At 37.8% G+C, this 13768-nt stretch overlaps 1 pseudogene; it reads right to left on the minus strand.

Annotated features, from left to right (window-relative positions):
• Nucleotides 1–1823: 1823 nt before the first annotated feature.
• On the minus strand, nt 1824–2563 carry LOC118984614 (pre-mRNA-splicing factor SPF27-like; annotated as a pseudogene).
• Nucleotides 2564–13768: the final 11205 nt, after the last annotated feature.

A 13768-nucleotide genomic window follows, 5' to 3' on the forward strand; every position in this document is an offset into this window, starting at 1 on the left:
CCTTGTTCATCCTCCGCCACCTCTCCCACACCCCCCATCCTGTAAACGTCTCCAAGGTTATCTCTGTGACAGCTCGCTCTGATTTTCCCTGGTGAAGTGTAGACCTAGGATGAATGAAAATGATGTGGTTGTTTGGAAATCCGCATCTTTGACCAATTTCACCCTGCATCTGATCCACTGCAGATCTCCTTACTGCCACCTGCACGCTAGTCTGGCTTAGGTGTTCTCCTGTCTGCCCAAGCACCCATGGTCTATGGTATTAAGAAAAGTTATTTTGAAAACCGGGTCCTTTATTTATTTTTATTTTTATTTTTTAAAGATTTTATTTATTTATCTCTAGAGAGGAAAGGAAGGAGAGAAGGAGAGAAACATCAATGCATGGTTGCCTCTCCTGAGTCCCCCGCCGGGAACTGGCCTGCAACCCAGGCATGTGCCCTAACTGGGAATCGAACCATGATTGTGTGGTTCGCAGGCCCATGCTCAATCCACTGAGCTACAGCAGCCAGGGCCAGGTCCTTTATTTTTATTAAAACTCTTATAAAGTAGTTAAAAGTTTTCCCCTGATAACACCCTATCTTCGTTTCTTTCATCAGCATGAAGTACGGGTCTGCTTTGCTAACATTCTTGCTACTGGCTCCTGGTTTTGGAAAAGACAACCCCTTCATGATTTGCAGTATATTTGGGAAGGGAATAGGAATGACCAAAAGCCTTTCTAGGGTAAAAACTTCTTGAAGAAAGAAATACAAAGTGGATAAGCACAAAGGAGTGAAGCCAGGATTCTTTTTATTGAAGCAGAGGGTAGTGGTGGTACCATCACCTGAGCGTGTTCAGTACATAGTTCATAAGACAGAAAGAAGGGCTATGCTTACCCAAAGCCAGACAAAGTGAAATAGAAGTTATATGTTTGTATTTTTAATAAAAGGCCCTACTATTACTTCAAATAGAATGCCATATTTTTTAAAAGTATGTTCGACTAGATGGCTATCTCCATATTAACTCCCAATTTCTATGAATATCAAATCAATATTTACTTGGACTAAGAATTAGTTTTGCATGGAGAATGATGTGAAAGACAAGGTGAGAATAAAGAAGAACAAAGATAGATCAAAAATTATAATTTTATAAGCTGCACTTGCATGCTTCAAAGTGAGATAGATGCATTTATGTCTCAATAGTTTAGAAGTTGAATTTGAGCCTACATTGACTTGATATGGCCACTTTTGTTCATCAGTTAACCAAAATGATTCAAGAAAGAAAAATACAGTTACAAATAGTCCTATAGCTAGTGAAGAAATATATATTACATGAAATCTTCTCATTTAACATTATTACAAATACAAATTTGGGTGGGTCAATGGATTTTCTCTTTTTTGAGGATCAAATGATTTTTTTTGTTGTTTATGTAAGTTTAGTTTATCTCCCTAAAGCACTTAGAACAATGCTCAGCACAGATTAAGCTTCCTGAGACTACTATCTATGGTGAGGATGATGGTAGCTGATATACATGGAGCCAGCATATTTCTCAAGTCTTGTTTGGCAATCAAGAATTTGCGTACCACTATCTCTTTATTTGAAAAACATATCAACCAAAATTTTCCACTTTCCTATTTCTTGTACATGTTGAAAATTTTCAGTAAGGGTCTCTTGGATACAAAATACAGTTCAAGTGGCTCAAAATTAATTCTATGATACGTTATTTTGAAAGTCTGAAGGTTTTTTATGGCAAAAAATACCATGCAGCTGAAATGGTTTATTTTGCTAATGTACAAATAGAATACAACAGTTCACTTTTTATGGTTTTTAAAAACCTCTGACGATTTCCGTCAGATGATGCTGTCCTTCGCACACCAGTGTCTGATCTGGAAAAGCCCAACCCACCTTCTTTTCATCCCCTGACTTAGTCTGTCTTTCCAGAGGTCTTGTTGGATGTTTTCCCTGTGGGCCTCTCCACGTTGCTACTTCGTTTGAAAGACTTCATTTTCTGATTGCACAACAGTCCTTTCAGTCTCCTAATTCCTACTGACCAGGGATACCCAATTTGGCTTCCTTTCTCTTAATTTAGATGCAGCTGTGAGTTGCATGTTCTTTCGCTGCCAGTTTGAATCTTGAATACGTTTCCTTAACTTCTGGAGTTCTTTCTGTGCACGTTCAATTGCATAGCCCAGATTTTCATTATACACTTTCCAGGCATTGCATCCATGCTGTGACATTAGCTCCGGATTATCAATTCAAACTGGCTCTAACTGGGTCGTAGGATGGTTCATACACTCTCGCCATGTAGTAATACCATTTTTCTGACCTGAAGAAGGGACTGGAGGTTCACATCCTTTCATACTGAGCAATTTAATTGGTTGTTGGACAGCCAGTCTTTCAGATTCATTTCTCACTGGGTCTGTTTCAAAAGTAGAATAATCCGTTACTGTCAGGTGGCTCAGTATCTGCGAATTTCCACCTCCACCTGTGCTCCAGCCACTTCTCGCACACCAGGCACCTAATAACCTTGGTGAAAATATGGCAGTGCATCCACCACGACCTCTCCAGCCACCAACCCTGTTCCTGCCATGCTCAAATTCTCCTGTTTTTCGAGTCTCTCAATGAATTTTCTTAATTCACCAGTGCTAGGTCCTAAAGTCACCATAGTTACTGACATGCAGTCTCTGGCTTCAGCAGCCTGTAGTCTAGTGACTTCATGATCAGCACCAAAAATGGTACAGGAAAGCCCATCAGTGCCTTATGCTCTTTGATTGATCCTGGCCTCCCACTTAATTAGTTGTAGATTCATATTGCTTTCATCCACTCATCCCTTCACTTAATCACTTACTCACTCACTCACTCAATATTTTATGATTACTACTATATGTTATATACTATACTGTCTCAGATGTCTTTGTGGAGCTTACTGTCTTGTTTTTATTTATTTATTTATTTATTTTTAAGTTCTTTTTTAAATGCATTTTTAATAAAGATTTTATTTATTTATCTTTAGAGGGGAAGGGAAGGAGAGAAGGAGAGAAATATCAATGTATGGTTGCCTCTGGTGAGTCCCCTGATAGGAACTGGCCTGCAACCCAGGCACATGCCCTGACTGGGAATCGAACCTCGATCCTCTGGTTTGAAGGCCGGAGCTCAATCCACTGAGCTACACCAGCCAGGGCTTGTTTTTAAATATAAGACCCAAACCTGTTGTGGAGTGCTCTGCCTTGTTTTAGAAATTGTAACTCTATCCCCTGTGGCTAAGGATAAGTCAGTGACCTTCGGAATTTGAGCCGCAGGAGACAAAGCTTGTCTCTGGTAGCAAATGTTGCCTCAGTTTCCTCCCTACCCCCAAAGCAAAGTTGGAAGTCATCTACAGGTAAGACTCCTCAGAGGAGGGGCAACCTAGGCCAGACGTGAGGCCATCATGGAAGGACTCCGGGGCGGGCGGGGTGCTGCAATAAAGAGTAACAGCTTTCTCGCCCTCCGGCTTTGACATAGCCCGAGTCCCCATGCCCTCTGGGAGAAGCCCTTCCTGGCTCTAATCCCCTTAAGCCTGAATACTGGATGGGGAGGGGTGCAGCTCCTTGCCTTGCTAGAGCGTGTCCTGGGGAAAAATCTGGCATCACAAAGAATTCCTGAAAAAACCTGTGAAATTTGTTCTGCTAAGAGTGCTTTCATTCACATGTTAAGGGTTTGAGCAAGAAACCCCAAAACTCTTCCTGACAGACTCTGACTCAGACTAAGCCCTCAGATTTCTTTGAAATGTTATCTACTGTTTGATCCTTGCTGCCCTATATTCCTGTGTATTACAACCCAATAAAAGCCTTTGGAGGAGGGGGCTCAAGGCCTCCTCCTGAGAAACTGGCCACTGCCCAAGGCCTTTTTCCTCTGGGAAACTGGCCACCTCTCCTCCCCAAGCAGATCACAATAAGTCTCAGTCATGTTTACTCTCATCTGTGGCACATGGGGGACTTGAGAGGAAAGTTGCCCCCACACAAACCCAGAAAATTCCTGAAAGAAAACACTGACAATAAAATCTTGGGCATTTCTCAGAGCAGTATTTTTTTCTGATATATCTCCTCAGGCAAGGCAAACAAAATCAAAAATAAACAAATGGGACTATATCAAACTAAAAGGTTTTTGCACAGTAAAAGAAATTATCAACCAAATGAAAAGACAACCTATCAAATGGAAGAAGATATTCACCAATAACACATCTGATAAGGGGTTAATGTTCAAAATCTATAAAGCACTCATACTACTCGACACACACATACCCACAAACCAAATAATTCCATTAAAATGGTCAGAGAACCTGAATAGACACTTCTCCAAAGAGGCCATAAAGATAGCCATTAGACATATGACAAGATGCTTAATGTCACCCATTGCCAGAGAAATGCAAGTTAAAACCTCAATGAACTATCACTTCAACCTGTTTGAATGGCTATCATCAATAAATCAACGAGCGACAAATGCTGCTCCGACTGTGGAGAGAGGGGAACCCTAATGCATTTTGGTGGGGCTGCAGATTGGTGTAGCCACTATGTAAAAGAGTAAAAAAAAAAAATGGAACTGCCTTGTGAACCAGTGATCACACTTCTAGGTATTTATCTAAGAAAACCCAAAACGCTAATTCAAAGGCATCTGTGCACCCCATGTCATTGCAGTAACACTTACAGTAGCCAAGGTATGAAAAACAATCCTGAGTACACGTCAGTAGATGAGTGAATACAAAACTGGTGGCACATATACACAATGGAATATTACTCAGCCATAAAAAAGAACGAAATCGTCTGTATTGTGAATGGGGGGACATGGAGTTGAAAAAAAAAGGGAAAAAAAGAATGAAATCTTATCATTTGTGACAGCATGAATGCACCTAGAGGGTATTATGCTAAGTGAAATAAGGCAGCTAGAGAAAGACAAATACCACGTGGTTTCACTTATATGGGGAATCCAAAAACAAAAGAAACAAAATTAAAAAGACACTCATGGACACAGAAAGAGACTGACGGTTGTCAGAGGGAAGGGGGTATGGGGGATATAGCCAATAATAGTGTAATAACTATATATGGTGCCAGACGGGTACAGGAAATATTGAGGGGGGGTGCTTGTAAAGCATATGATTGTCTAAGCACTATGCAGTACATCTGACTAATACAAAAATAATACTGAATATAAACTGTGATTAGCAAATAAAAAATAAACAAACCAACCCTGAGATTTAGGAGTAAATTAGTATCATTGAGATCCAGGATTCATTAAAATTGAATTATGACATGATAGAATTTCAAAACGGTCCCCGTATAGAAATTAAATTATGAAAGAATAGTTTTACTGACAGTGTATCACTACTGTTACTTGAAGACAGAAGATGATTTGAAGACAGGACATCTATATCATGTTTAAATATTTAGTTGCCAGCTGTTGTCCTTCATACTCTATGTAGTATCCATGTATCAAAATTCACGGGTTTTCACATTTCCTACTGGTCATTTTAACAGTCTTTCAAGATAGAGTTTTAACCTTATGCATTAGATGTCCACCACCCCAAGCTCACTGCCATGTCACTCGATCATTCCTTGGGATTCTCAGCTGCACTTCATTACATATCACCACCTTGCAGCCAGCTCTGGGCACCCCCTCTCACACTTCATCACTTCCTGCATTCTTTGTGAGCGCGCCACTCTGCTCCAGAATTTGTCTCCAATATCCACTATTCATTATTTCCAGACCAAATATAAACCAATCACATTTTATTGGTATCTTGTATCAAAACAGGAACTGTTTAGTTACACCTTATCAAAAAGAAAAAATTTTCTATGATTAAATGTGGTCCAGGAGGTATTATATGTTATGCAGTCCCTGGGCTTTCTTCCTCTCTATATTGATTCTATAAACCCGAGCAAGCAACTTGTTACTAGGTGTCTTCGTTACATTAACTGAAGGGATTAAAGATACTCTCTCACTGCCCTGTTGAGGTGTCAGCGTTATGAGGTGGTCATATTGCTTTTGCTTTTTAACCTGAACAGGTTACTCCTTTCACTACATTTTGGATTAGTGAGTGTCATTTTTCTGGGCTGCCTTTTTTTTTTTTTACCTTAAGCGGCTAAATAATTTCTTTCATTCTGATTGGCCAATCCAGACTGAAGGTAAACTAACATGGATCAGCTGAAAGTTTTCATATAAAATCAAAAGGACTGTTGTTATGTTTTACTAGTGGTTTAAGTAGACTTTTCTGAGTAAATTACTCCTTCAAGTATTCTAATGCAAAGTTGCCAACAATATATTTTATTACACAGTGGAAATGATCGTAGTGAATGTAATAATCTTATTCATAGTGATTATGCTTTATCCATTCAGATTCATATGTATTCTTTGTGTAATTTCCCACTCTTTGCTAACATAATGATCTCAAATTACCTGAATAGAGTTTCCATCACTTGGTATCTTAGTCTGCCTATGCTGTTGTAACCAAGTGCCACCCTCATGACTTCGGCATCTCCCAAAGTCCCTACCTCTTATACCATCACCTCTGGAGGTTAAGATTTCAACATATGAATTTGGGTGGGGGGCGCAACATTCAGACCATAGCACTGTGTCCATTAGAATCAAAGGTTGTATATTTAGAAGTCCACCGTCTTCACATGGTTACTGTAACCTTTTTTGCTTGCCTTCGAGTTTTAGTGTGGTTTGGTAGAGCCTGGAGGATGCTGGCCAGCAATTTCAAGATACATAGTGAAAGGATCATGATTTTTGATGATCTCATTTTAACAGTTCTAGAAGTTGTATTCATATTTATATGGTATGTCTCATTGGTGTGACTAGCTCATTATGCAATGAGTCTTAGTGAGGATTGAATTTACACTACTAAACAGTAAAAACATTCCTCTATTAGGCATTTCAATGATCATTTTTAAAATATTTATTATTTAGAGCAATATTTCAGCTCACAAAATTAAATGGCTGCAAATTTAGGGTTACTAACCTTTACAAAGTCCTCCTTGAGTACCTCATTATTGCCCAGGTACTAAATTGCAACATTAATCACATATGTTACAACTAAGCAGGCAGGTGTGTGTGGTCAATTTTTAATTTTGTTTTTATTTTACTCTTTAATCCATGGAATTTAAAACTTTGTTTATTCAGAGAAGGAATAGAAAAACCTGCCTTTGCAGTACTCCATAAAAATTTACAGAGACAATGCTTTTTTCTTTAGTCAAAACAATGCATTTCATTTACTTTAATGACTGCTCAAAGCTGTAACTGCTTTGCAGTTTGAAACACTTTGGTGTTTGTTGGTGGTTTTTGAGTGAAGGTGGTGTGCAAGTCAAAATAGAAATGGACTGATTAAGTCTTGACTTAAGAAACTGGCCTTTTCAATTTAATTTCAAATATCCAGGGAAACAAATGTTATAGCTTTTAGGGCAAGAGGCTATGATGTTATATTATCAAGTATGTACAGAAACATTCCTAGATTTTTCTGACATTACTCAAAGTTAGCGCTGTGTGAATTTTTCAAATTGAGACAGGCATTGTGGTGTTATGTATAAGTAAGTGATGAGAGAGCATACTAGAAGACTTTCTTGTAATCTGTGACTACATGCAGACATAAAGCTTACTTTATGATTGGATTCAGTTGGAAAAGGTGAGATGATTTGAATGATGAATTTTAGAATACCCGGAGTCAGTCTACAAAAGCCCACCATCTTCCAAGAAGGGACCAAAATATCATCTATTCTGATTATTTGATCAGGAAACATTTGAGTCCCTTCAATGTGTTAGGCTTGGGTGACGGACATTTAAAGATAAATAAGATGAGATTAGGCATGTTCAGGGTGGTATGGCTGTAGACCCAGGGACTCACATGAATAAGTATAAAGGACACATGGACAATAATTAAGGTGGGGGGTGGAAATGGTAGAGAGGTGGGGAGCACTGGGGGGAGGGGGGCAGGGCAGGGACTATAAACCAGAAAACTGTACTTGAATAAGAATTAAATTAAAAAAATAAATTAAAAAATATAAATAAAATAAAGATAAATAAGACACTATCTCCCCTCATGGATGGGGCTACATGGAATAATAAAAGTGGTAGTAATATAAATAATGACAATTACCATTTTTTGAACACCTAAAGCATGCCCACTACTGAAATGCAGTTTTCCCTAATAAAATGACTCTGCAAAGTATTATTTGCTCTGGTTTGCAAAAAAGAAACAGCCTCAAAGCAGTTAATTAGCTTGTCTGAGTCATGAGAGAGCACATGGAGAATTTAGATTTGAACGTTATGCTGATCCCGAGGTCACCATTTTGAAAAAGCATGGGTCCAATTATACTCGTAAACAATTTAAAAATTCTAAGTAGTTGAGATTTTATTCTGAAGGCTATTGGAAGCTACTGATTTTAAATAGTACATTGCAGACCAGGATTTGGGGTTTGGAGAGAAACTTCTGACAATAGTATGGAGAATGGCATGGAAAGGGGATAAGACTGGAGGCAGTAAGCATTGAAAAAGTCAAGGTGGGAGGCAATGAAGTCCTGGCTTGAGGCACAGCAGTGGGAATGGAAAGGATGTGAATGAATTTAAGATACACTCAAGAAGAAGTAGGTATGAGGATCAGTCAAGGACAACATCCGAAGTTCTTACTTGAGAAGCCAATTAGAAGATGGTTTCCCTCGAGGACATTATGTGAATGGAAAATACAGAAAAAGGAGGAGATAAGATTAGTTTAAAAATTGTATTAAAAATTCTACAATCTCATTATAAAAATAGAAGCAGTACAAGAGGGGAAAAATAAATATTAAATGTTACCCCAAATCTTAGAATTTAGAAATATTTATTACCAACTTTTGGTACACTTCATTCTGAATATATTTCTACAGGAAAATATATAAACAGAAATACAGATAAATTGCAGGATTTAATCAACTTTAGATGAATGATTCATTACTATAAAAGATGTTAGTTCCTAAAAGTTCCCAGTAAAATGAAGACATATATTATATGTCAATAGTGATTCTGGTCTTGTAACAACACATTAAATCCCTAAACAGCATCCAATAGGTTCAAGCTCGGTTTTAACATGTTGAATTTGAAGCATTTATGGGCCATCCATATGGGATTGTCCTTTAGTGAGATATGTATGTGGTCTCACATCCACAGTGAGATCAAGGATAGACATGTCGATTCAGGAGGTATTATTGAGGTAACACTAGATTAGCATGTAGAATGCATGAGACCCGAGAATGAATAGAGCATTTGAGGGTACTCAAATATTTGAAAAGTGGGGAAAATAGGGGATGACTCTCCAAAAGTATTTATTTAGGGAGAAGAAAAACAAAGAGATATATTGTTATAAAAGAGAAGAGAGAAAAGAGTTGGAAAAAGTTGTCCATGGTATTAAATATCATAGAAGAATCAAATTAAGATAGGGAAGAAAATTAGTCATTGGCTATAGCAATTTGGGAATAGCATCAACAGGAATTTGGTCTCATCAAGAACAGTTTTTGTAGAATGGTGGAGAAAGAAACCAGATAACAGTGAGCAAAGAAATGGGAAGCAGACACCATTCTTAAGAAATTCAGTGGTCAAGGTCAAGTGGTCAAGGCTTGTTTTTCACGTGAGAGGGGCTTGATGATATTGTATAATACAGATGAAATCCAAAAGAGAGGAAGAGGCCCAAATAAGGGGAAAAGAAGAGCCGACTGGGGGAGCAGGGACCTGAGTAGGTCAAAGATGTGGGTAGCATGACTAGCTTTGGACAGGAGGCAGAACATATTCCCAGTGATAAAGTGAGTGTAGGAATGTAGATATACTCACGTAGTAAAATAGGGCTTTAAGAAATGTTCTTCCTGGAGGGGAATAAAAGAGATAAAATAGAACGACTGTAACAACATAATTAATAAAATATATTTAAAAATTAAAAAGAATAAAATAAAAAAGAAAAGGTCTTCTTAAATGATCTTTGTTTTCTATGTTAAGAAGAAGATAAGATAGTCTGCTGCAGATAAGAGAGATGGGGTCTGAAAAGGGAGTTGGAGAAAGAGTAAATGTCAATAGTAAGTAGAATTTATTTGTAGTGATGAGAAAAGGTATAGACTAGAGGTATATAAAGGAATGTTAATTGGCTCCAAAGACTTGATCAGAGTTGAAAACCATATTTCTTCCTGGTGCCAGATCTCATGGCTGTATGATTTTCTTCATGGAACTTAAATGTAGAAGTGGAGTAGATCAATGGTTAGATTGAATCAAGTCTTTTCGATCCTTTTGCATTGGAAGAAAGACTGGCACAGCCAAGGCAAATAGACATTAACAAGAGAGTAATTGAAGGGATGGATCATGAGACTTGGTCCAAATAAGAGAGAGAGGGAAGAAAGACAGACAGACTCTCTGAGGCTGACTACAGAGATCAACAAAAGAAAGAGAGCAGGGAATCTGTAAAGAGAAGAGGTTGTGATTGGGATGTGATGTTTTTGATTTAAGAGATGGGATATTTTCCATTAAAATGAGGCATTTAAAACAGCCAAAAGCAATTTGCATATTTTTTTTCATGAGGGGAACAGTAACCAGGAATTCCTCTTCTGTGGACTGGAGAAGGCAAACTCACCCACTGTAGTGTACACACCAGAACTACAGGTCTGTATAGTGAAGACAACACCTTTCTTCCAGGCTATCAGCTCTACAGAAGAGTTAGAGTTAGAAAGACTGAGTTCCTCAAGGGATGATGGAGGCGGTGTGAAGGTCCTTCATCCCAAATCCACTGCAGCTAATCTTAAACTCGTTTTCTACTTTCAAACTAAAGTGATTATGTGAAATGGTTGTTTTACCATCTTGTTTTTCATTATCGTGCTGTGATATAGCTTAGTACATTGTATGGTAAGCACCGTAATCTCTGTTTCAGGCTGTGATTTCATCTTTGACCTGAACTGCATCTTATTTTAATTTTGGTAACCAAATGCTAAGCAGTGTCAACAATGTTTATTTCATCACGAAGTAAATCATTCTCAGAGAAAATCAGAAAGATGTCATGAACTCAGTATGATTTGAACAACTGACTGTTCTTTTTTTATCACCATTTTCCGCATTTGACTCAGTCCCAAATGACAAACATGGCACATGGTAGGTGCATAATAAATATTTGTTGTCAATTGATTATAAGATGGTATCCTTCCTTCGTTGTGGAATTTGGGGCATTGCTTTGTTGTTATTTATGTAAACATGCATTTGTAGAACTATATTTACACAGCTTTGTTTACCTTTATTAGTTCTGACCAATTTTTTTCTTGAAAATATACCTTTGAAATACTGCTTGTGCACCTTGTTGAAGGTATTTCTCACAAAATTCTGTTGATGATGGAACGATTTCAATAGTAGTGGATTATCTCTGTATATTGTGTGGATCCTATTAGAGGCCTAGTATGCTTTCAGTCAAGTAGATGTGTACTGAGAATTCTTCTGAAAATGTTGTACCCATTGCTTTCCAGCCCAAGTCTACCTAACAAAAGAGGAAGGCTGAATCCTCAGCTCATTTTTATCTTTTTTTCTTGAATGGTTCTCTATCAGACAAAAATCGCTGAATCACTCGGTGATTCACTCAGGCAGCTCTACTGAGGTTTGGGTAAATCAACAAGTCTGGGGAATCATTTGTCTGACATAGGATGGAAAAAATTTTCCACTTAAAAAAGGTGAAAAAGTTATTTTAATTACAGGAACATTTGTGTACTGGAAACTTGAATGACTAGTCTCTTTCAGGCACAGAGCAAATGTCAGAACTTTTTGGAATGCTTGGCTGGAACCTGTGCCATAGTCCTCAAGTCTGTGCTCCATTCTCATTGTTAAGGGGTACTAATCTTCTCATCTTTGAACAAAGGAGCATCCTTTTCTTCCTGCCTTCTCCCCCTCCTCCCCTCCCTCTTTCTCTTACTCTTTACCTCCTTCTTTCTCTTCCTTTCTTCTAGTTTCAGTTGAATTTTAACTCAACATTTGTATACACTACAAAGAGATCACCCCCAAAGGTGTAGTTACTATCTATCACCATACAATTGACTGCCTTTATCCCTTTATTTTAATGCTTAGTGAGAGCTCGTTATCTATCATCTATCTATCTATCTATCTATCATCTATCTGTCATCATCTATCATCCACAGAAGTTTGGGGTATCTGGTGCCTAGATGTCCCTTATAAATAGTCATAAAATTCCACTTAACACATAAAGGGACCGTGAGGATATAAACATCAATTAAATTGTGAACCCAAGTGGAAGTGTTCCTATATTAAATGGCCATCACAATAGCTACATTCTAATGACATCAGCTTAAATATTTATTTTGTCTACAGATTTAAAGATAGTAGGGGAAGAGGCTCAGGCTTAGTGATGAGACAATGCCTTGTATAACACACCCAGACAAATCGTTTCTTTGAAATATGGGTCAAAACATCATTGCTGGTCTTTTGAAAATCTCAGCAAAGGCAGTTTAGATCACTTTAAACTTGTAGTAGTATACAGAAGGAACAGTCTCTAGGAAAAGGAAATACAGTCCTAGAGCATTTAATCAGTTGTTTTCACCACTGATTCAAGAACCAATATTTATATGGTGGGATATATTTTTATAAAATGTCACAAAGTAAAACATGTAAACTTAAATGTCCTCAATTTCTAAAGCAACTGAATGCTTCCTCTTTTCAAAGTTAAAGGCTTTCCAAGAAAGATTAAAATAAGTATGCAGTTCCAACCAGATCTACTGTAATCCTTCTGAAATACTAGTTAGTAACCTTTTATTTCATTCCTGATTGCTTGTCTTCTTGACAAGACTTTTCCAAATCCTTCTTGGAGTGAAAGTAGGAAAAGGGGAGGGGCACAAAACCTGTTATTTCCTACTATTTATTTAGACAATTTGCTTTCTCTTTTTCAGGTTTGATTCATACACATTTTCCTAATGTGTCAAAAAAGTTGGATTCACCTCATTGCTCTGGTTTTACCTCTGAGTGAATTATTTCTGAATCAATTTTCCCCATGTCTACTCCTGGATTTTTATTTGAGTCAAAAGCAAGCTTTGAATTTATTTTTGATGTTGCTGGCTGTGAGTTTCTAATAATCCACCTCTTCTTTCACCCTTCTCTTTTTTCTACATCCAAGACATCTATTGATGGGATCCAAGAAACAGTGTTTTTCTGTCCTCTCTTCTTCCATGTGGTGTCTCTATACAGAGTTTTTAAAGTAAGCTGCTGAATTAAAGAAGCTTGACATCTATCTACCTAGTCATTAGATGAAGTAGAGAATGATAAAGAAAGCTATTTGCTCAATTTGCTAGAGCAGGAAGTGAATTAAGTCAAAATATTTCATCCACATAATAGCACTAGTATTAAGCATACCCTTATTTTTCCTAATATCATAGATGAGGAAGCTGGGGTGTGCGGAGGTTAAACACCATTCCTCAGATCACACAGTTAAAAACCAGCAGAGTAGAGACTTGACCTCAGGTCTGTGCCATTTGGAGGACCATTTATACCCTTAAGTACCATACTACAACAACCCAACCAGCTGTTTAGAAACATTTGCAATAGATAATACAAATAACTTTCCTATGGGAACAACTTAAAGCTCAGCTTGCATGTATGTTGGGTCTGTAGTGATGCCTTACTGAGTAGTGTACAATGATGCCTGAAATGCTTCTGCTGCGTCCAGAGAGAAAAGTATTGGATCCTGGGGGTGGAGGGTAAGTGCTGGAAAACAACTTCGAATTAAAAAGACCCACAAGACTGATTTATGACGTGGAAGTTCAGATTA

The sequence above is a fragment of the Sturnira hondurensis genome, unplaced genomic scaffold, assembly GCF_014824575.4.
Source record: "Sturnira hondurensis isolate 20B ecotype Veracruz unplaced genomic scaffold, ASM1482457v3 Scaffold0003693, whole genome shotgun sequence".
NCBI classification, from domain to species: domain Eukaryota; kingdom Metazoa; phylum Chordata; class Mammalia; order Chiroptera; family Phyllostomidae; genus Sturnira; species Sturnira hondurensis.